The 22,535-nt window shown below is 40.0% G+C and overlaps 2 protein-coding genes across 8 annotated transcripts in view; one reads left to right on the top strand and one right to left on the bottom strand.

Annotated features, from left to right (window-relative positions):
• The window catches only part of TANK (TRAF family member associated NFKB activator), a 263,053-nt gene that overhangs the window by 47,391 nt on the left and 193,127 nt on the right, over nt 1–22,535 (bottom strand). Inside the window, exons 1-2 of one of the 7 annotated variants that reach the window (XM_084799401.1) lie at nt 13,102–13,242; nt 10,550–10,636 (exon numbers count right to left, since the gene is read on the bottom strand). The exons of 2 other annotated variants lie outside the window; for them this stretch is intronic. The gene's annotated coding sequence lies outside the window, so the exon portion shown is untranslated. Of the gene's footprint in view, nt 1–10,549; nt 10,637–12,081; nt 13,070–13,101; nt 13,255–22,535 lie in introns of those variants that run through there. 4 more of the 7 variants (XM_084799403.1, XM_084799402.1, XM_084799400.1 and 1 more) reach the window with 4 other exon arrangements.
• The window catches only part of LOC311607564 (uncharacterized protein), a 137,161-nt gene that overhangs the window by 107,052 nt on the left and 7,574 nt on the right, over nt 1–22,535 (top strand). The gene's annotated exons all lie outside the window — the stretch shown is intronic.

Here is a 22,535-nt window from a genome sequence, read left to right as displayed (position 1 = left end):
AAAAAATAAGAGTTAAAATAAATAAGGCAGAAAGAAAAGCACACTAGTGCAGAGGTTAGATGTTAGAAGTTATCTCACCTTAAAAAGCTGTACATACAGCAGTTTGTCAATGTAAACCACACCTCTATTTTAAAATCCTGGACACTAAAGCCTCAAACTGGGACTCTAACTTAACATTTTGTTCTACTACTGGCTAATAATCCTTAGTTCTTGGCCACTAAATTTTCAGTGACCCAAGTTTCTTTCTCATCAGTACAAAAATGATGTTTAGACAAGATTTCTAAGTGGCATCCTTACTCTACAGTTCTTTACTATGTAAATGAAAAATGTATATACATCTATTCCATCAAAAAAATCCATTCTTATTTTTAAAGATCTAAATGCTTTAATAAAAATGCCTTCATCATATGCAAGCAAATCATGTGGCGTTTTCAACACTTTAGGTCCTTGAATGAGATCTCATGAATGTCAATAAGAGGAACTGCTAATTTAATCTTACATGGGTGCACACTATTCCCTGAAATAAAAATATATGCTGAGGAATTAAGCTTTGGTTGATACAAGTAAATTCAACGATACATTTAAATCAAGAAGGGAAATGTGTGTTAGATTACTGACACTGACCAGAGAAAAAGGAAGGTCTCTTGGGGGAGTTACATGTCAATTACATTTTGATTGTGCTTTTTGGGAAAAAAAAAATTACTCCCTAGGAAAATACTTTTTAGTTGGAGTAAACATGCTTAAGTCTAACCTTCATGCCCAATCACCTCCTTCCCTTAAGTTACAAGTAGTTCTGGTTTTTTGGATTTTTGTTTTGTTTTGTTTTGTTTTGTTTCCCTCTGGGTTTCTCAGTGTAATAGCCCTGGCTGTCCTGGAACTCTCTTTGTAGACCAGGCTGACCTCGAACTCAGAGATACATATGCCTAGTTACAAGCACCTCTAATTTTAGCAGATATTGATGAAGGAACTATAGTCAGGACGTTGACAAATAGACACAACCACCAAACAAGCTGTCTTTTGCTTTATTTATTTCCATTTTCAGCTGGATGGAATATGTGCAGGTAAGGCTCCTAGAAAAGGTGGAACGAGAATGAAGAAGCTCAGGTCAATGACATTGTAAAGTGGCTACTTCAGGTCTAAACATCCTATATTTCATTTGTTTTATGAAAAAGAAACCATTTGTCTTGGGTTGCCATTGTTCTGTAGGTTTTAAAAGAGAAGAGATGTACCATATCTAATTCAATACAATATTCAAGATAGGTTCAGTGATAAACACATTGTACATGATAATGAGTAAGAAAGAGCCAATAAATTGATAATTTATTAGAACTAAAGGTTAAATGTGTTTTTCCCACTGCTTGTGTTCCTGGTTTTGAATGTTTTGACATTAATATACATTTGAGCAATTGTACTCAAACATTCTCAGCAAGAAAATACAGGAAAAATCATTTTGAAAAAGAAATAGAAAAAAAGAGAATTAGAATTTATTATGTTATCAGTTTGTATCACCAACACTTATACTTTTTCCTCTTCCACATATAAAGCAAAAAGATAGGCCTACTTATTTATCTATAAATGCTAGAAGACAAAGTAGGAAATGCATAAAACTTGGCATTGTAACATAATTCCATGCTTTCACAAAAGGAGATTGTTAACAAAATAGGTAGTAATGCAGGTTTGTTACCTTTTAAATACAGTTAAACAACATGAAAAACAAATCTCTGGCAGGGTGCTTGAGGGCATGACTTATTTTAGTTTTTTAATGTGTATGTATGTGCACATCCAGGTGGCCATGTGCAGCTGGAGGAAGACACTATTGTCCTGCTCAATTGTTCTCTGCTTTAGTATCTCGACACTGAACTTGCTGTTCTCTATTGCAGCTAATAAGCACTAGCAATCTTCCTGAAGGAAAGTCTGCTCGGCCAAGCTGGGCCTTCGTACATGGGTGCTGAGGACCAAGAACAGTCTATGTGCTTACAGAGTCATCTCCTTAGTTCTTGAATGAATGTCTTTTTAAAAAAATCTCTTTTCTATTCTACCAAACTTATGTTAATAAAGTATGACCAATAATGTTTTCTTCAAGAATAGTAGTTTGTATCACCTTAAGCTCTTAACATGGAAACTTTGAAAAATTATTTTTCAGTGATCTTTTCAAAGATCCTGCAAGCATTAAGAGAACAACATAAGAAATGCCATAGGCTATATACGATTAATAACAGGGACTCTGTTTCTAAAATAGTACTTAAAATCTTCCGAGTCAGCAGATTAGCCTCCCATTCTGCGTAAGAGTCACTCCCATTTCAGAACAAACAAAAGGAGACTAGGAAAGGAGGAGGCTTTTCTCTAGAGAGTGAGATTTCAGGAATTAGAGCTTTTCATAAAAGGCCTATTTTTTCCTTAAATCATAAGTTTAAGACTGCTGAGCAGCATTTAGCCTTGAGAATATTACATTGATAAATAGAAGAAGTAAAGGCCTCATAATTAGAAAGCCGTAACCTTCATGCTCTTAACCACTGGCATAGCTCTTCATATCTCAGTGTTTAATTTCCCTGAGGATACCTAGAGGCTGTTGGACAACTGGTTGCAAGTCACAACTTGTTTTATTAGAAGTAATTGTGAGAACTCCAATGAGAAAATAAATAAGGTTTCGGAGCTCTGCAGATCTCGAGTTCCAGCCATTCCCAAGATGTTTAGGGTGTGGCTTTAAATGTACAATGTACATTTAAATCTACATTCAATATTTTATACTGTGTAGCATACTCTCATTACAACTGCTGAATATTCCCGATGAGCCTCATCTGTCCCAAATCCTAGGCTAGCCTGGCAGTTTTTCAGATCTCTGTCTGTGTGCCACAATTATGCAGCTTTTCACCTTTTCTTTAGGACCACACCCATTTCTCTTAAATATAAAGAGTCAGATCTAATAAATTTTAGCATTATTTTTGTGCCATCCTACTGTAAGGAAGCAACAGTTGACTACAAATTTGATCTTCTACACTGAGTCGATTTGTCACTGAAAAGTTAAATGATATAAAACTGATTACAGAGGAGGTTATATTACAAATAGCATTAAAGCATACTTTCTCTAAGAGAATATATAAATTTAGGTATTTTATATAGACCTTTCCATGGATCTCATTCATCTGCCCATTTAAAAATGTTTGGGATATGGTTATAATATAAGCTACTTCTGGTAATCACGTTAGAACCATCAAGCAGCACAGGTCAGCAAAATTGTATGAAAGTCTTCTGATAATTCTGTGTAAGGGGAAAATGTGAAACAATTTAAATCATTGCCATGGGTCATGTCATAGCTGGAATAATACTGTATAACATATCTCCTCACATGATCTGCTTTTTGATATTCCTGAAGAGTACAAAATATGTAAATAAAAAACAGCAGTTGCTAATGTAGACTGACTTTGATGCCACCCTCCCCCGCTTGGTTTTTCAAGATAGGGTTTCTCTGTATAGCCCTGGCCATCCTGGAACTCACTCTGTAGATCAAGCTGACCTCTAACTCACAAAGACTCACCTGCCTCTGCCTCCCAAGTGCTGGGATTAAAGGTAACCACCACTACTACCACTCAACAGAAGAATTTCTCTTTAAAAAAAAAAGTATTTTGATGCTTTGGCTGATAGCCCAGTACAACAGTAATTTATTGAAAATTGCATTACTTTTCATAGTATAAGCAAATGTTTTCATTATAACGGCATTCTTGTGGAGAAGGCTGAGAATGACATAGTTCTTCTTTGACCTCGCAACAATGATCCTTTTTACTTGATGTTCTTCCTATCAATATATAACCATGCTAAATCCAATTAAAATTTCAGATTGTCTATAATTAAGGACATAATCCCAATGGCATGTCTTCAAAAGCCTAATATTTTTACAGTCATGGGCCAGAGCAATTTAAGTTCTTTGTTTGACTTATATCCCAACAATGTCGGAAGTAAAAAGTAGTCCTCTCAACGTAAGACAACAGCACAAGAAATGTTAGGCTGCACAGGTGGTTTCCTATTCCTCATGGGAGACTACAAAGACTAGGGTGGAATTTGACATGTATTTGCCAGAAGCTTCTTATAAACTACCTAAGCTTTCTGCTACAGGAGCACATATTCTGGTATTTAGGCAATAAAAAAAACTGAATTTCAAAGGGTACAAAAGTTACCTAAGGCCACAGAACTAAAAAATGGAAGAACTGGAAAAATGCAAGTCTCTGATGTGAAAACACAAATTTTAGTTCTTTGCTCCTTTTTTTGTTTGTTTGTTTGTTTGTTTGTTTGTTTTTTGAGATAGAGTTTCCTGGCTGTCCTGGAACTCATTCTGTAGACCAGGCTGGCATCAAACTCAGAGATCCACCTGCCTCTGTCTCGTAAGTGCTCAGACTAAGTGTGTGTGACCTACCTTTCTACTTAGCCTAATGTGGCCTTTATTTTACCAAAGCAATGCATATGTCTATCCTCCCTACTGAGTGAAATAGCTCTACAAGATTTAAGACAGATAATAGTCCTTGGCTTCCCCTCTAAATGTCCTACTTCATTTTGGCAACAACTCTTTTTGTCTGGTTATCATTTTGTTCTCTAAATAATATATAAACCTGACACAATTTTTTATGTTACTTGTCCTCCTTGCATGCAAAATATGAAATTTGTCTTTAAATACCCCCTACTCCCCCCATTTTCCTCTACTTTTTGTTAGATTAGCACTTAGCACTTACTGTATTTTATTCTATGGTTGCTTTCATTCCTAAGAAAATTTCCTGAAAAATCTTTCATCTTACTTCCTATTGCCGTATCAATATTCCGCAATTGTTTTTCTCTTTTTGTTTTCAGTTTTCTGAAATGTTATATCCATCATGAACTGAGACTTGGTGAGTTCATTCAGCCTAGAAATCCATTCTCCAGTCCTTGAGTTTGTTTTCATTTTTCTTGTTTTTGTGTTCTTTTCTGAGACTCCTAGAATAGGAGAGATGGATCTTCTGAATTGGTACGCTGATCTTTACCACTATCCTTCATTCTCTGTCTCTCTGGTTTTTGTGTTTTGAGACGGGGTCACTATGTAGATCTTGCTGATCAAGAACTTACCATGTAGACAGGCTGGCCTCAGATTCAAAGATCTGCCTGCCTGCCTCTGCCTCCTGAGTGCTAAGATTAATGGCTATGCCACCATGTCTGGCCCATCCTTTCTTTCTTTCTTTCTTTCTTTTCCCCCTTCCCTGTTTTGTTTTCCTAGAAAATAGGGTGTTGTTATGTAGCCCAGGCTAGCCTCAAGCCCTCAGATTTGCCCTCACCTTCCTTTAGCTTCCCAGCCCCTAGCCTTTTAAAATAAACTTTCCCTATTTTCAGGCACAATAATGTAGATCTGTTTTCTCTGGGGCCAGTATTAGCTGCTAAAGGAGTCAGCCAATCCTGGATAAAGAAAGTAAACACCAAGAGAAAGTAGTGGTGCCTTAGGAGCTCACTAAGACTTAGGGATATAGGTGCTAAACAGTTTTGTACATCCAATATTCCAGTTCAAAAAGACTGGAAAACCACAGGCCTAATGGTAAAAATTCAAGCATATCCACCCTAAAGTGATACATCATTCTTTAAGGTCTACTTTGTTTGTTTGTTTGTTTGTTTGGTGAGAGACAAGTGTGGGAGAGTTAGGAGGTAGGGAAGTCTCCCTGCTGGATTTCCCCAACTGCTGAGCCTATTGAACTTCTGGGTAAATGTTATGTTAGGGTTCACACTTGTGGTGAGAGGCCAACTCAGACCTAATGCAGTTTCAGGACAGAGAAAGGAAATGACCTTAAAAACATCAACCTCTTCTACCATGCCCTAAAGCAGAAGGGCACCAGTCCCTCCAACACCTCCTGGATATGAACTGTAAGAATCCACATTCTATTCACAAAAGCTGCCACCTGAGCAGGGTGGTACACAAGGTGAGTACACAAAAGAAATATGTTATCTTTTCTGCATCTCAACCATCTCTAATTTTAGCATCAGGAGCAAAACCTAGAAAAATCAGTTACAGTACAGACACATAAATAAGACATTCTCTATTCTCAGTTTGGGAATGGGTTAGGCAGACCTTTAAGGACACTCATGTTTTCTTCTTCAAAAGAAAGTGGTAGAGAACTGTCATTCCTAATATTAGTGGTCATTCATCACTTCCAGGACTCTGTAAAAGGCAATCAGCCAAGCTCTCAAATCACAGTTTGCATTTCCACTCTTACTTTTCGTTCATAAACTTCGTTATGGAGATTCTTATAGCATGCCACATAAGCAATTTCTATATTCCAATTACGCAGCTGATACAAAAGATATTTTATCACAGTTCCAACAGTGTCAAAAAGGTTTGTTCTTTTTTTTTTTTTCTCTACAATTTGGTTAGCTGAAATGATCTAAACAAAATAGGACAACTATACCAGCTGAACCAAAGAACCCTGAGTAACACTTTGCTAAATGTTAGAACCTGGTGAAAATGCATCTCCCAGGAAAGGAAATATTTTATAGGACCACACCCATGAGTTTCAGTTTTGCATCACTTCCTTGTTCTCCATAGTACTTGGGGAATATTCTGACCAAGTACTAGGGGATCTTGTCACCATGTAAACGCTATACTGCATACTCAGACAAGCCTGGGTAGTATAGCTTACTACACATGCAGGCTGTGTGGCGTAGCTATCATCATATAGAGTCTATTTGGCCATCAGGAATATGACTGTACTTTCTCCTAGACTCCTTATCAAATGCCACGGACTCAAGTATAACTAGAAAACAGAAGAAAAACTAAGATATGATTTTCAACCTGAGCTAAATATAAACATGGTACTTACTTAGTAAGCTGTGCTAACACATATGAGTGATTATTCCATTTTGTTTTGTGGAGGTAGGGGTAGGGTAAGAAGGAGAAGGGAAGAGGGGAAAAGAAGGGGAAAAGAGAAACAGACAGACAGAAGCACTCCATATTGGTCCATGCTGGTTTTGAACTTGTCATTCTCCTGCCAAGTGGTAGGATTACAGGCAGTGTGCCACCTCATAAGTAATGTTTAAAAGGCCTCAGAAGGGGCCATGTTAGAATTTAGAGACAGAGACGTGAGGAAATGAAATTTTATATGGTTCATGTTAATCTGTCCTTATAAGTCACAGGAACATTTATAGATGAGAAACCTACAGCGAGTGTTTATATTCAGCATGCCACATGAAGAGGATAAGTACAATTATGTGGGGGAAAGTGGCATGAATTATCTATATTTCATGAGATTTAATCTGAAAGAAATAACTTTAAAATGTTGAGAAATGTTAATATCCAGTGAGAAGTATCTCTAGTGTAGAGACAACAAACAGATGAAACTATGATGCAGTAAACAGTCAGTGTAAACTATTCAACTATCCCACACTAACAGCTGATTTGCTGACTCCCTCAAATGATTTTCTGCAAGCGATGTAAAATAGCAGGTCCTTCATACTGAGGATATAAGTCCTGATTTCCATCTTGATAGCAAGTAGACTGCAGCAAAATCACAACTGTATTCGGCCCATTGCTCAATAAGCAATTTCCCATTCTACTACAAATATTTCAAGGACTCGTACTTTTAACTTGCTAAGTAACCAGTGCAACAGAATTCTTATTAATCTACTCAATTTCATGTAATTCCCTACTGTCAAAGTCAGACTTAAAAGTTAGACTTTACTTTCACGTATGTGTGAAGGAACTGTATTAGTAGTAAGTAAGTTATTATAATAGTATTGATACTTAAAGTATCTTTGAAAGAAGAAAAGTCAAGTCACTGTCCAGGATATTTTTCCTGTGGAAAAAATTAGCATTATATATTCCTCCAATTTCTTTCCCTCAAAAACAAGAAACAAAAATTCAAGAAGTCCTTTTAAAAATACTCCTGAACCTTCTGGCACAGGTTTGTAATCCCAGCCAGCAGGAAGGATGAGGCAGAAGGATCGTAAGTTCAAGGCCTGCCTGGCCTACAGTGGGGGAGCAAGGCCAGAACTTAAAAATCCTGGAATAAACCCAAATCAATGACTGGGTGAGGCCATCAACTGTAACAAGAGCAAAGAACTGATTTATTAATCTTGATCAAACACCAATCCTGCACACAAAATGAAAAATGAAGCAGGTAGGAGAGTGCTATTAAGTAAAATACATTGCTTTTTTATCTGTTCCTTCAATTCTGCTATAAAAGAAAAGGTGTTGCTGCTTCTGCACAGGCAAGTTCTATACCCTGAAGGAAACTATCAGCTTCACTTTATTGTTTTTAGTTTCCAAATTTTGCTAGAAAACTTATTTTAATGGTAATAACCAAGCTGACAGTGCACTGTAGCCAGACTCAAAAGAAATAGGTGAGAAAATACATACGATTTAATAGGAAGTGAAAAGCACCAAGACAGTTCAGGGTAAAGGTGGTATGCTATATATGCATAAATCGGATCTTTAAGGATTGGTTATAAGCCAATCATCATACAAAAGTTGTTCTTCTTAGGGTTTCTATTGCTGTGATAAAATACCATGACTATAAACAACGTGAGGAACAAAGGGTTTGATTCCACATCACAGTCCATCTTCAAAGGAAATCAGAGCAAAAACTCAAATAAGGCAGGAACACTGAGGCAGGAGCTGACGCAGAGGCCATGGAGGAGTACTGCTTACTGGCTTGCTCCGCCTTTCTTACAGCACCAGCCCAGAGGTGGCACCACCCACAATGGGCTGGACCCTCCTCTATTAATCTATTAATTTGAAAATGTACCACAGGCCTGTCCATAGGCTATTCTGGTGGATGCATTTTCTTGACTGCTGTTTCCTCTTTCCAAATGACTCCAGCTTGTAGCAAGTTGATATAAAACTAGCCAGCAGTTATTAACTAATAGTTCATTGTCAATATATAAATGATGGTAACTTATTATTTGTGAATGTGCCCATCAGAGGACTCTATGGAGTCAGCTCTCCTTCCAACTACCAGAGTGGATACCAGGGTTCCAGCTCAGGTTGCCAAATTTGCACAGCAAACACCATTACTTGCTGAGCCATCTAGCTAGCCTTGGAATAACCAGCTCGATTTTTTTTTCAATCCCTATAGTTGGTTATTTACATATGGATGTAAATAGAGGGGAGGTTGTATGTTAGGACACATGTCTAAAAGCCAGAGACCAATTTATGGGAGTTGGTTCTCTTTTTCTGTCATATGGGTCCCCAGGGTTAAACTGAGATCATTAGACTAGGTGGCAAGCTCTCTATTTCCTGAGCCATATAGTTGGCCCTAAAGTTATCAACTTCTATAAATGGCTATTTCAAACAATTTTTAGTTGCTTTCAAGAATCACCTTAGGCAAGTAATGGAACTTAGCAATATACATCAGTAAACTGTGGATGATATGTCACGATGTTCATAAATGCTACTTTTACTAGAATGCAGGCATTTTAGTGAATGGTTATTGTAACATATGACTAAGTTTTCTATAGCAAAAAAATTACTGGGGCTGTCAAGATCGCTCAGGTCATAACCCACACAAAAAGCCACGTGAATCAGAGTGCACCTACAATCCTAGCATTCCTTTGGTGAAATGAGAGAAATGAGCTGAAGGTGGGCCACCTAGCCTGCAGTACACACAGCTCAGCAGAGACAAGAGACACTGTCTTACCAAGGTAAACGGTGAAGACAGAATCCTGAAAGCACTTGCTTCTGATTTCCACATTGTTAAGTTCATACCCTCACCTCCTGCCTCATACACATGTAAACATGCATGTGCACATGCAAACACAAACAAAATAAAATCTGAAAAAAAATTATTGACGTTTGAGGAGTTATCGTATAATAAATATTTTTAAGTCATACTCATAAAATATTGGGTGACTTTAACTCATTTGTGTTCAGGTATGTCAAGTAAAGTTTGTGTTTTTATCTTGTCTTAGTCACTATTCTATGCTGTGAAGAAACATCATGACCAAGGCAACTTATAAAGAAAAGCATTGGGGCTGGCTTATAGTTTCACAGGGTTAGTCCATGACCATCATGGCATTTGGAAGTAGCAGCTGATCCTCAGGCAGCAAGGAAAGGAAATCCTGGGGCTTCTGAGACCTCAATGCCCACCCCACTGACACACTTCTTCCAACATGGCCATGCCTCTTAACTCCTCCTAAACAGTTCACCAAACTGGGGGCAAATAATGCAAATACGTGAGCCTATTCTTATTCAAACCACATTTCTTTTAGAAGGTATAGTGCCATTTCTCCTTTCCTTGAGGTGCGGAATTTCAATAAGAAAAAGAAGAAGCTATTAGAATAGGTCAAAATATCTCTCAAAATCAAGATTATGAACTGTATTTAGAATGGGGTAACAAAGGTCCACTGTGAGTGGATGGCTGCCTAATGCAGTGGGAAAAACCCTGAGAATCGTTAGGATAGACAAAAGTACCTGGTTCTAAGCATCTGCAAATATGTCTTTCAGAACTTTGTAATATATGTGTCACATTTTCAATCTCTAATCTTTTTTAATAAAGGTTTTTCAAGACAGGGTTTCTCTATGTAACAGCCCTGGCTGTCCTAAACTTACTTTGTAGATCAGACTGGCCTTGAACTCACAGAGCTCCAGCTGCCTCTGTCTCCCGAGTGCTATACACCACCATGCCCGGCGCAATCCCTAATATTTAAAAAGATTAAAAAAACAAAAGAGTAAACTTGTGATAGAATATACATAGCATAAAATTAACCATTGTAAACTGTTTTATTTTGGAGGTTTTTTGTTTTTGTTTTGTTTTGTTTTAGGACAGGGTCTCACTAATATAGACGTGACTGACCTAGAACTTGCTATGTAGACCAGGCTGGCCTTGAACTCAACAGAGATCCTGCCTCTGCCTCCTAGTTCTGGGATTAAAGGCATGTGCCACCATGCCTGGCTTTTTTTTTTTACTTCTTTCTCTTTAGGCAAGATCTCATGTGGTCCAATTCACCTACCTCAAAAAATAAAACAAAATTTTTAGTCAGTTGGAAAACAACTGTGTGTGTGTGTGTGTATGTGTGTGTGTGTGTGTGTGTGTGTGTGTGTGTAAAACAGTCAGAGGACAACTCTGGGGAGTTGGTTTTATTATGCTGGTTAGGAATGGACCTCTGTTGTTAGGCAGGTACTTTTACTTGATAAATCATCTCACCCAATTAAATACTAATTATAAAAAAAGTATTTGGGGGAAAAAGATTACCCACTTGTAGTTTGGTTTCCGTTGCTGTGATAAACACTACGACTAAAAGCAACTTGAGGATGCAGGGCTTTATTCTATTCTGAACTCCTAGTTCATAATCCATCACTGTCAGAAGCAGGGGGCTGGAGGCAAAGATCATGGAGGGGCGCTGCTTACTGGCTTGTTTTCCCTGGCTCGCTCATTCTTTCTTATAAAGCCCAGACCCACCTGGCAAGGGATGACAGTGCTCAGAGCCAGCTGCACCCTCTCACATCAACCAGCAATCAAGAGGATGCCTCACAGACAAGTCCACAGGCCAGTCTGATGGAGGCAATACCTCAAAGGAAAATCCCACTGCCCCAGTGCGTCTAGGTTCCTATCACGTTGACAAAAACTATGATACCGCTGAGGAAAAATTCAGCATCTACAGTGTACAAAAATAACTATAGATATTTAAAATGAACAAAGCATTAAAAAGAAATAACATAGGAAACTATTTCAATAATTTGTGAGAGGACAATGATCACGGATACAAAACCTAAGCGCGGAAAGTTAAATGACTAACAGTTCTGTGAAGTATTTGGCATAGATCATGAAAGCTACTGTATCTGTATCTTCCTCCTTAGTGCTGGTATTAAAAGCAGGGGTCACCATGCCTGGTAACAACTGTTGAAACAAAACAAAACAATACAAAAAACAAAAAAAACAAAACCAAACAAATTTGGGAAAAGTGACCAAAGAGGAAAGGGCATACATAGTAAGCAACAGTACTGCTAGAGGAATGTCACCATGACGCAATAATACAACTACATACTTTATCATACATTTTGTAAAAATCTAAACCAGCAGATCATAGGACAGTATGCACAGTCTCGTTTTCATAGGGGAGCAAAATAATATGAGTATGCACCTTTAAGAGACACGGAAGGCTTTGTTTTACAGAACTGGAAATCATCTACCAGGTGGTTTCATTTTCTCCTGTACCATTTAAGGGTTCACGGGTCCCTCTCAAGGGGGACAAAATGATTTTTTACAAGAAAGTGGCACTTGTTTTTTCTGCTAAGTGTATACTCCAAGTTGCAAATGGCTAGGGTGTTATTTCTCCTTCAACTTCGCATCACTTTACTTTCTACGCTATCATTTCTTCTTCATGATAACTTCTCAAAAAGCATCTGCGAGGAAGAAAAAAAAAAAAAAGACACCCAGGAAGGCTGCTTAGTGCAGCCACCCTGTAACAGTGAGCGAGAGCCCGAGTCCTTTGGGTTACAGTCCGCATCTTCCCCTGTGTTCAGATTTCTTCACGGACAGTCTACAGCGCGGTGGGGCTTCTGCCTAACGTCTGGCTGCCTGGTGCAGGGTGGCTGGCTACTTCTGCTCTTTGCGCCCAGGCCACCCATTCTCTCCGGGTCTCCTGGGGAAGTTACCCAACTTCTCATTGACAAGGCAATGATGACACTCCGCAGGAAAGCAGAGAAGGGAATTGTGCAACTCCCAGGATAAACACAAAGAGCCTGTTCAAGCGTTCCAGGGCAGAACCGCCAGGGCGCCCGCTTCTGCGAGGCAGCCTGTCTCCCGCAGGGAAGTCGAGGACTCCGGGGTTCCCCCGTACCCCCAACACCGCAGGCCGTGCGGCGCTCATTTCCCGCCCCGGGGAAAGCAGCGCTGAGAGCGGCAGTCACCAAGCCGCGGCGGACGGGGGGGCACCGTCGTCGTCAAGCGGAGGTCACAGGCCGGGAAAGCCCCACCGGGTCAGCTCGGGGGCAAGGGACCCGCGCTCTCGCGCGCTCAAAATCACGCTGTAAACTCGCCGTGGCCGCAGCTCCGCTTCTCTGAGGCGACTCCGAGGCAGCGCGTCCCTTCCGCTCACACACCCCGGTCCTGCGTCCCCGGGCTCGGCCGACCCAGACACCCTAACTCAGTTTTTACTCACAGTTGAGGGGTTCCGCTGCGCTCTCTCACGCCACAGGTCGCCGGTGCCCGGCAGAATGACTACAGCCGGAAGTTGCTTTCCGTTCCAGTTCAGAGGGCAAAGTCTGCGCTCTGAGTCATTAACGCTTCACCTTCCAGCCTCAGGGCCAGGCCCCGCCCCACGCCCCGCCTCTCGCAGTAAAGCCCCGCCCCGCCAAGCTCCATCCTACCCGGGGCCATACAGGAAGTACATATGACAACAAGGGATCCCTAGATACAGGTCACTTATTTAAAGGTCATTTCTGCGACCGAGCTAGAATTTTGAGCAAACAATAAATAACTGCTTCTAATATCACCCTATATGTAAATTATAGAAACACAAACACTTGAGAAATTGTGAAATTCCTGTTTAGAGACGGTAGGGGAAGGCCCAGGAAGCTGCATTTTCACCAGATCCTTATGTGAATCTAATTAAGTGAATTAAAGTCCACAACTTGGGAAATACTACACATGCACATCAATTTGGTCTCCCTCCCCACCCCCCCACCCCGGCTAGTAATACTTTTCAATGAATATAACTGCTAAATAAAATTCAGCTGTTGGTAAAGGGGAGTAGAAATGTATTTTTAAATTCCCCATCGATTAAAAGTTTCCCATTAATCTACTGCCAGGTTTGCTTGAACGGTAGCTAAGAGAGAAGTTTTAGACTGACACAGTGAGAAAAACATTTTTCCCTGTTAGAATGAAAGGACTAGATTCTGGATGCCCCAATTTCTCTCTACCTCTGGAGCCTGCATGTGTTCTATATAGGTCAGTAAATCCAAGGATTCAAACACTTGTCTGCTTACAACGGCGAGCTTGAATATTTGAGGCAACTTTTAAAATCGAAATTGTAGTTTAAAACAATTTTCCAACTTACATCATCTGCAGCTGCTTGTATAAAAACCGTGCAAGATCAGACCAGTGAACCCTCTCCCAAGGTAGCAGCAGGGCCCCATGAAGCCATAAAACCAGCACCTCTAACTGAGGAGCCACAGGCAATGGATGGGCTTGTGGGGAGGAGGAGGGGCCAGTTCTCTTTAAGGTGTGACCAGTGCTCCAGTGGACGACTGTGTATGTCTGACTACATACAGGAAGCACAAACTGGACTTGTTGGTCACTTGGGGGGAAGTACACAAAGTTGGGAGAGGGGGTGGATCTAGGAGGAAGATATGATCAAATCATATTATGGGACTGGAGAGATGGCTCAGAGGTTAAGAGCTTGGCTGCCCTTCCGGTCTATAACTACAGTTCCAGGGGGCCCAACACCTTCACACAGACGTACATGCAAACAGAACACGATTGCACATTTTTTTTTTAAAAAAAGGGAAAAAAACCCAAACACATTATATGAAAAATTTTTAAATTATAAAAATATCATTAAAAATTTTAACAACCAGAACTTCCCATCTATAACAGACGAATCAAGTAAAAAAAAATTGTAGTAAGAAATCAAGATAAATGTGATACAGCATTGCTTACATTAATAACAAAAACAAACCACTTTGCCCCTTCTAGAGCAGGTTAAGGTGCAAAATAAAATTGAGAGGAAGGTCTAGGAATTTCCAATATGCCCCTCATCCCCACATCTGTCAGCGTGTACGATGTCAGTATCCTCAGCACTGAGGCTGGAGAAACTGCTATAAACAACAGTGTGTGAGTTTTTCTGAGGAGAAAACAATCAACTCCTTAAGGCAAATGCAAGGAATATAAGAGGTGGTAAGTGTGTGTTTAGTTAGGACACTGCCAAGCTGCTTGTTTTCCCACCAGTGTCAAAGGGACAGGTCTGTCCTTGCTAGCCCTTGCCCAGCATATAGTGTTCTCAGTGTTCTGGATTGTTTTGGTCATTACAGTAGACAACCGTGTCTTGATAGTTACAACTGATGGCTTCTTGGGAGGAAGTGTTTTGTTTAAGGCCCTGGCCCTGTGACACATGGGCTTTCTTTGGATATGCTTTTATCTGTTTTTAAACATGGTCTTACCTTGTCACTCTTGATGGCCAGGAAATCTCTATGTAACCAGGCTGGCCTTGAACTCTCAAACATGACCTTATTTCTGTTTCCTGGGTGCTGAGGTGGAAGGCATGAGCCTCCACGGGCACCTGACAATGTCTTTTGAGGAGCAGAAACTTCACATTTTAATGAAATCTAGCCCATTCAGTGTGGATTTCTATTTTAGTTTTAGCTTTAATTTGTAGTTCCTAGATTTTAAAATAAATATATAAAATCAAAATTCAAAAGTAGAAGTGAAACTATCTAGGGGAACAAAAGGGACCAAGGGGAAGGGAGAGGAGGGAAAAAGAGAGAATGGAAGGACGGGGCGGGAATAGGCTCAGCGTACAGTATATGTTTTATAAAAGCTTTAAAAACTATAGGGAACCAACACTGGTAGAACTGTTTTTGTGTGTATGTATATACAGGTGTACATGTGTTTCTAATCTGAGTGTGTGTGTGTGTGTGTGTGTGTGTGTGTGTGTGTGTGTGTTTGCATGCCAATGACTAGTTTGGGTGTTGTTCCTCAGGCATGTCCATCCATAGTGGTCTGTGAGACATGCTTTCTCACTGGGACCTGGGGCTGGCGCACTGATTAGAATAAGTGTTCTGACTGACAAGTCCCAAGGATGTGCCTTTTCCACTTCTCCAGTGCTGGGCTTACACACACACACACACACACACACACACACACACACACACACACACACACACTTTTTAGCATGAGTACTGATGCTTAAACTTGCATCTTTATGCTTGTGAAGCAACCACTTTACTGGCTGAACTATCTCCCCAGCCCCAACAGTCTCAGAATTCTAAGAAGCAATAACGACTTTACGACTTCATGTTTAAAAAAAATAATAATGAGCTTAGATATTTGAGGAGTAATCCTTGAAAACAATAACACAAGTATTGCTCACTCACGTTAGTACAAACTTCTGGTTAGTGAGTGGTGACGTGGCATTGATGTTGGTACTATGAGGAACTGCAAGTTTTTAGCAAATACCTTTGGGCCTGTGATAGATAGATAATTTAGAATTGCCTGAGAAGGGAGTCTCTCTGTGGCTTGTCTAGATCAGCCTGTTATCTCTATTACAGTAACTGAGGTGCGAAGACCTGCCCACTTGGGTGGCTGCATTCCCTAGGCATGGGATCCTGGACTGTATAGGAGTAGAGAAAGCAAGCTGTGTGAAAGCGTGCACGCATGTATTCATTAGCTCTCTGCTCTTGACTAGGGGAACTGGGAACTTCCCAATAGGTGAACAGCTCCTATTGTAAAGAAATAGTTGTCTGAGCCCAGACATTTCAGGGACAACTTCTCCATCTTGTCCCCAGGGGCAAACAACCCAGACCCGGGGGGACCTCCTCCTATCCTGATTGATGGAAACTCCCTTGACTCCCTTGCTCAACCCCTGATGTCAAAATATGATTGGACCGTGCTGCAGCCCACCCTGTTCCTTTTTGCTTTCTGTTTTTCACCCTTTAAATACAAACTAAAGCTTCCCCTTGGAAACGCAGTTCAGATCCCAAACTGGCCGCCTCCCTGAGCTCAGAAGATAAAGCTTTCAATTTTAAGCTTCTGTATCTGAAGTGAGTTTCCTCTGCAAACTCAGCAATAGTTTCTAATTAGACAAGAATTCTCTTCATAGCGGAAAGTGGACATCTGTGTCAGGGCTCTCACTTCAGCCCAATACCCACAGTGTCAAAGCTGATGACCATCAGTTTCAAGCCGAGGAGCTGGTTAGCAGTGAACTGTGTATGTCTATCTGGCCTCCCAACTCAAGATCTGTGGGGGAACAAGCAGCAACCAGGCAGAACACGGGAACCAAGGAGAGTCCATGCATCCAGTTAGAAAGGGCTATGTTAGGCTTCAAATAAGTGAACATCATAAGCTGAACGTAGTGGTTCCCACCTTTAATCCCAGAATTCAGGAGGCAGAGGCAGCCAGATCTCCATGGCTGCCTCATCTGATGCCAGCCTCATCTATACAGTGGGTTCTAAGATAGCCAGAGCTACACGGTAAAGCCTATTTCAAATAAAACGAAAACAGAACGCAAACAAGTAAGACAAGCACGCCTCTGAGAAGACTATGCTGCATAAAGAAAACACAAAACAGTGAACACTCTGGAAAGTGAGTTAGAGGAATTGAAAAGATTAAGAATTCTTCCCCCATTTTTTTTGCGCTCACGTGTGTGCACCCGTGTGCACAAGCGCACACACGCACACACACATTCCCTGTCCTGAGTGTCACCGTCTGTTCCCACTGCCACCCTTTGTTCAGCCCACTGTCAATTTATAATTATCCTACTGACATTATATCTAGTCTCATATTTTCTCCTGTCGAAATGTAATCTTATCGTGTTTCCAGGTGTTTTTATGTTATTTTTTTTTTTATCACCTTGCGTCACTATATGTCATCTCATCACCTTAACATAAAACCCAAACTACAAGCCTGGAATGAGAATTATCCTCACATCTCTGGACAGTATCCCAGCACTCAGGAGGTGAAGGCAGGGGGATTAGGAATTCGAAGTCAACCTTAGCACATAGAGAGTTCGAGCCAGCCTGAGTCACATGAAGCCTTATCTCAAAAAAAAAATTTTTTTTTTAATTTGGAGCTGAGCATGTAGCCTATTGGTAGAGTGCTGGACCCACATACACAAAACCTTGTGTTTTGTCACAGCCAGCACTATACGGTATGTGTGGGCGGGCACATCTGTAATCCTAGCACTCAGGAGCTAAAGGAAGGAGAGTCAAAAGTTCAAGGTCATCTTCAGATGTAAGTTCTAGGTCAGCGTGGGCTCCATGACACTCTACCTCTCAGGGGTAAACATAAAGAGCCCAAGACAAAATGAGAATCTTAGACGTATGGAGAAAACCAGAGGAGGAGCGGGTTACAGTGTCTCACAGCTGAATTCGTAGGTAGAGGTCGAGGTCAGCCTCAGAAACATAGCAAGTCTGGGGCCAGGCTGGACTACACAAGTCCCTGTTTATCTATTATCTGTCTCAAAAAAAGGTGGGCCACACTATCCGAAAGTAATTACTATTAAGGTTAATGACAGTTCCATGGCTGGACAGATTTCTCAGTAAGTCAAGAGCACTGGCTGCTTTCCCAGAGTACAACATGGTGGCTCACAGCAGTCTGTAAGGTAACTTTCAGCAGTCTGCAATACAATCCCCCGGGTTCTGATACCCTCTTCTGGCCTCCAAGGACACCAGGTGCACACGTGGCACATGGATATCATACATTCAGTCAAAGCAAGCATACACATTTAAAAACAGGTTGTGTGTTTTTAAAGATTAATAGCAGTTTGCTTTGAAAACTATGGAAACTACAACATCATTCAATGCCATAAGAAAATTCAGGAGAAAAGGTGTCACCTAAGAATTCTATATCCAGCAAAACTATCCTTCAAAAATTCAAGAGAATAAAGACAGTTTGACATTAAATAAAAGCTGAAGGGATTTGTTGTTAGAATATTACCCTAAAGAATGATAAAAGAGGTACTGGAAGATGAAAACATTCAAAACCTACTAGAATTCAAACCATATAGAGAAACAACAAACTTTTGTACAATCAGTGAACTACATAAATATAAATTCTGGCATTTTTATTTATAATTTTTTTCTTTTCGACATGAGCATACAGTATATAAAGATAACTTGCAAGAAGACATAAGGGAGGAATTCAACTGATAGAATGTTACTAAACCTAAGCCTATCTCCATTCAAATTATCTTACTCTCCAGGTGACCCCTAAGAAAACATCTTTTAAAGATACATAAAAGAAAAATGAGAAGGGGATAAAATGGTGTAATGCAAAGAATCAGTTAAAGTAGGTAGGTAAAAGTAATAGGAGAAGTAAGGAATGGAACAACAGTTTTCAGAAGCATACAAAGGCATTTACTAGTTATGGGCATGGTGTCTGGCAATCAAATTTGATTTGATGATCCAAGCAGTCCATGAATGGGTGTCGGTCTGTCCCTCCGTCCGTCCGTCCCTCCCTTCCTTCCCCGTCTCCCTGAGACAGAGTTTAATTGTTTAACAGAGCCCTGATTGTCCTGGCCTTGCTTTGTAGACTAGGCTGGCCTTGAACTCAAAGAGATCCACCTGCCTCTGCCTCCCAAATGTTGGGACTAAAGGCGAGCGCCACCATGCCTGGCTTGAAGGGGCTTCTCTTGAGAAGATGGACTCCTGCATATAGGTGGTGGTTATGCTAACCAAGCTGTTGTCAGCTGCTGGGTCAGGCAGGAAGTTGCTAGCTTGCATTCACAGATTAGTTTAAGGAAAGTGACAATGATGTCAGAACATCTTCAATACAAACAAGAAGCGATTGAGATGATGCTGAGTAGTCAAGCTACCAGATGAGTTTATCACCCGCTGAAACAGAATAGCATCTAGGAACATAAAAGCAATTCTTCCATACTGAGGAGGAAATCATTATGCTGTGAGTTTGACTTTGTATTTGTCCCTCTAAAGTTAAGTTAGAATATTCTGTAACATATGATTTCTCCTGAAAAGAAGCTCAGTGGTTGAATTTTGGAAATACTTTTTAAAATAGAATGTTTTTTAATGAATATTAAAAGTTGCTTTATTTAATTTGACATTCAAGCAAAAGTAAAAGACGGCTTAGTTTTTCTTATGAACTTTTAATGTCAAAAGCCACCTTGTCTAAACTGATGCTCAACCAAATACTTGGTAATATTTCAAATTCATAACTAGGCCTTCTATTGTGAATGCATGGAAATGATTAAGGCTTTAAAGATCGTTTTCTTTCAAATTTCATGATAAGAATGCAGATAGGAAGTAACTATTTTTTTTAACTCGGAGATGTTACTTTTACTTTTGTAGCAAATTCCTAGCGAAAGTAGGCAAATAGTATCAGATCCAAGCAGCTTCAACTTCTTGCCTTGCCTGAGGGTGATAAGGTGTCTTGCTTTCTGTTTTGATTGGGTGCTATTTTTTTACTTTGTAACTTTGTTAGTCCTTGCAAGTTCACTTATGTGTAGGACTTTATCTCTAAATACAACATCACTTGAATTATTGAAAGTAATTATGGTCTAAGGTTGTGCCATGGTAAAAATGTAATGTTTTTAGACATCTATATGTTCATTGGATTGTTTTTTTTTTATTATTATAAGGTGATTCATTTACTGTTAAACATGTTTTGTTTTTGTTTTTGTTTTGCTTTGTTTGGACCTTTAAAAAAGAAATATTGAATAAGAAGTACATAGATCAAGTAGTAAATGGCGGAAATCTGTTTTCTTTTTTCTTTCTTTCTTTCTTTCTTTTCTTTTCTTTTCCTGCTCTTTTCAAGACAGGGTTTCTCTGTGTAGCCTTGACTGTCCTGGACTTGCTTTTTAGACCAGGCTGGCCTTGAACTCACAGGGATCCATTTGCTTCCTGCGTGCTGTGATCAAAGGTGTGCACCACCACACCCGGCTAGAAGTCTTTTTTCATTAGTAATTAGTTTTAAAAGTAGATAGAAGGCAAGAGCTTGGCCGGTGTATAATTCAACATAATCAAATGATCAAACTAAATGTTACCTAGAAGAGACTTACTTTAGATGAAAAGGCACAAAGAGATGAAAGTGAAAGGTGTGGACTGGGGAGATGGCTCAGCGCAAGTGTGAGGATCCAACTTGGACTCCCCAGAACTATGTGAAGCCAGATGCTGTAGCGCCTGTCTATAAGCTCAACACCTTTAAGGAAAGATGAGAGCTGGAGACAGCAGAATCCCTGGACGTGCAGGGGCCAAGTAGCCTGGTGTATGTGGTGGGAAGAAACAAAATCAAACCAAGAGCCCCTTTTGCAAAGACAGAGATCCACCGACCTCCACAGGTGCACCTCAAAATGCATGCACACGAATTCACACATAGAAATGCTTACACACACACACACACAGACACACACTGTACACAAGCACACAAAGATAAAATAATAATAAAAGATGAAAACTATTTTTGTATACAATAACCAAAAGAAGAGATGGGTGACTGTACTAATATTAGGCAGAATATGCATTATGTAAAAAACAAACAATTTCTATAGGAGACAAACCATGAGATTTTATAAATATTAACAAGAGGATCACTCACCAAGAAGATATAACAAACACATAAATAGCAAAGAGGGCCCTAAAGTAGATAAAAGAACATTTACGAAATTGACTACCAATAATCATTGGAAACTTAATTATGGCACATTTGATGATAAATAGACTAAAAGAATAGAGAGGAATGACAACTGGAAAGCTACCATGAGCCAACTAGACCAAACCATCGTAAACAGAACACTGTGCCAAACGGAAGATGAGCACACACTCTCAGCAAGTGAACAAGGACTCTTCTCAAGGACAGACCAAATGCTGCCCCCTCCAAAGTCTCAACATATTTCAGAAGATAGGTCATGCGAAATATCTTCTCCAACCAAGAGGGAACAAAGTTACAAGTCTGTAATCCAAAAAAGAAATTGGAAAAGACATAAATCTATGAAAATGGATGCAATTTTAAGCTACTAATTAATGAGTCAAACAGGAAGTCACAAAAGAAAGTAGATTTTGTTAGCAATTAATGAAAGCAAAACTTGCAGCACATGAAAGCTTATATAGTAAAACCAGTGCTCAGTGTGACATTATTACAAATTAACACCCACATTAAGAAGGAAAAACAGGGGGTGGTGAGATAGGCTGGTGGCTATAAAGAGACTCATCAGCAAACCTAACCACCTGAGTTCTATCCTGAGCACAAACGAGGTAGAAGGAAAAAACAGACTCCCTCAAGTTGCCTCCGATCATCACACCCAGTAAATATATAAATGTGATCAAAAAAGAAGAGGAAAAAAAAAAGAGAAAACTAAGGAAAGGGAACTAGCTCTGTTGAGAAGGCATTTCCTTACATGCCCGGGAGCCTGAATTTGATCTCCAGACCCCGTGGGGGCATGGTGGTGTGGCTCTTGAAATTCTATTCTAGAGAGTCAAACAGGCGGGATAAGGTAAGATCCTGCGGACTTCAAAGAACTAGAAAAAGAAAAACAAATTATCAGGAGAAAATGACTAACAAAGATTAGAGGAGGTATAAGTAAAATAACTGATAAAAAATTTAAAGACTCAGTAAAATAAAAGGATCTGGGATTTGTTACAACTATGCTAATGCAGATAGCAGTATGAGAGGACATTGGCTTGAAGGGAGGAAGTTGGAGGATGTACAGGAATTAGTCCCTGCTTTTTTTTTTTTCTCTTAAAGACAGGGTTTCTCTGTGTAGCCTTGGCTGCCCTGGACTCGCTTTTTAACTAGGCTGGCCATGAACTCAGAGAGATCTGCCTGCCTCTGCCTCCCTGAGTGCTGGGATCACAGGTGTGTGCCACCGTGACCAGCTAATTTTTTTCTAAATCTAAAATTATTCTAAAATAATTTTACCAACCTAAA

The sequence above is a fragment of the Acomys minous genome (assembly GCF_964271855.1).
Source record: "Acomys minous genome assembly, chromosome: 10".
NCBI classification, from domain to species: domain Eukaryota; kingdom Metazoa; phylum Chordata; class Mammalia; order Rodentia; family Muridae; genus Acomys; species Acomys minous.
This window is presented reverse-complemented; position numbering and strand designations above follow the sequence as displayed.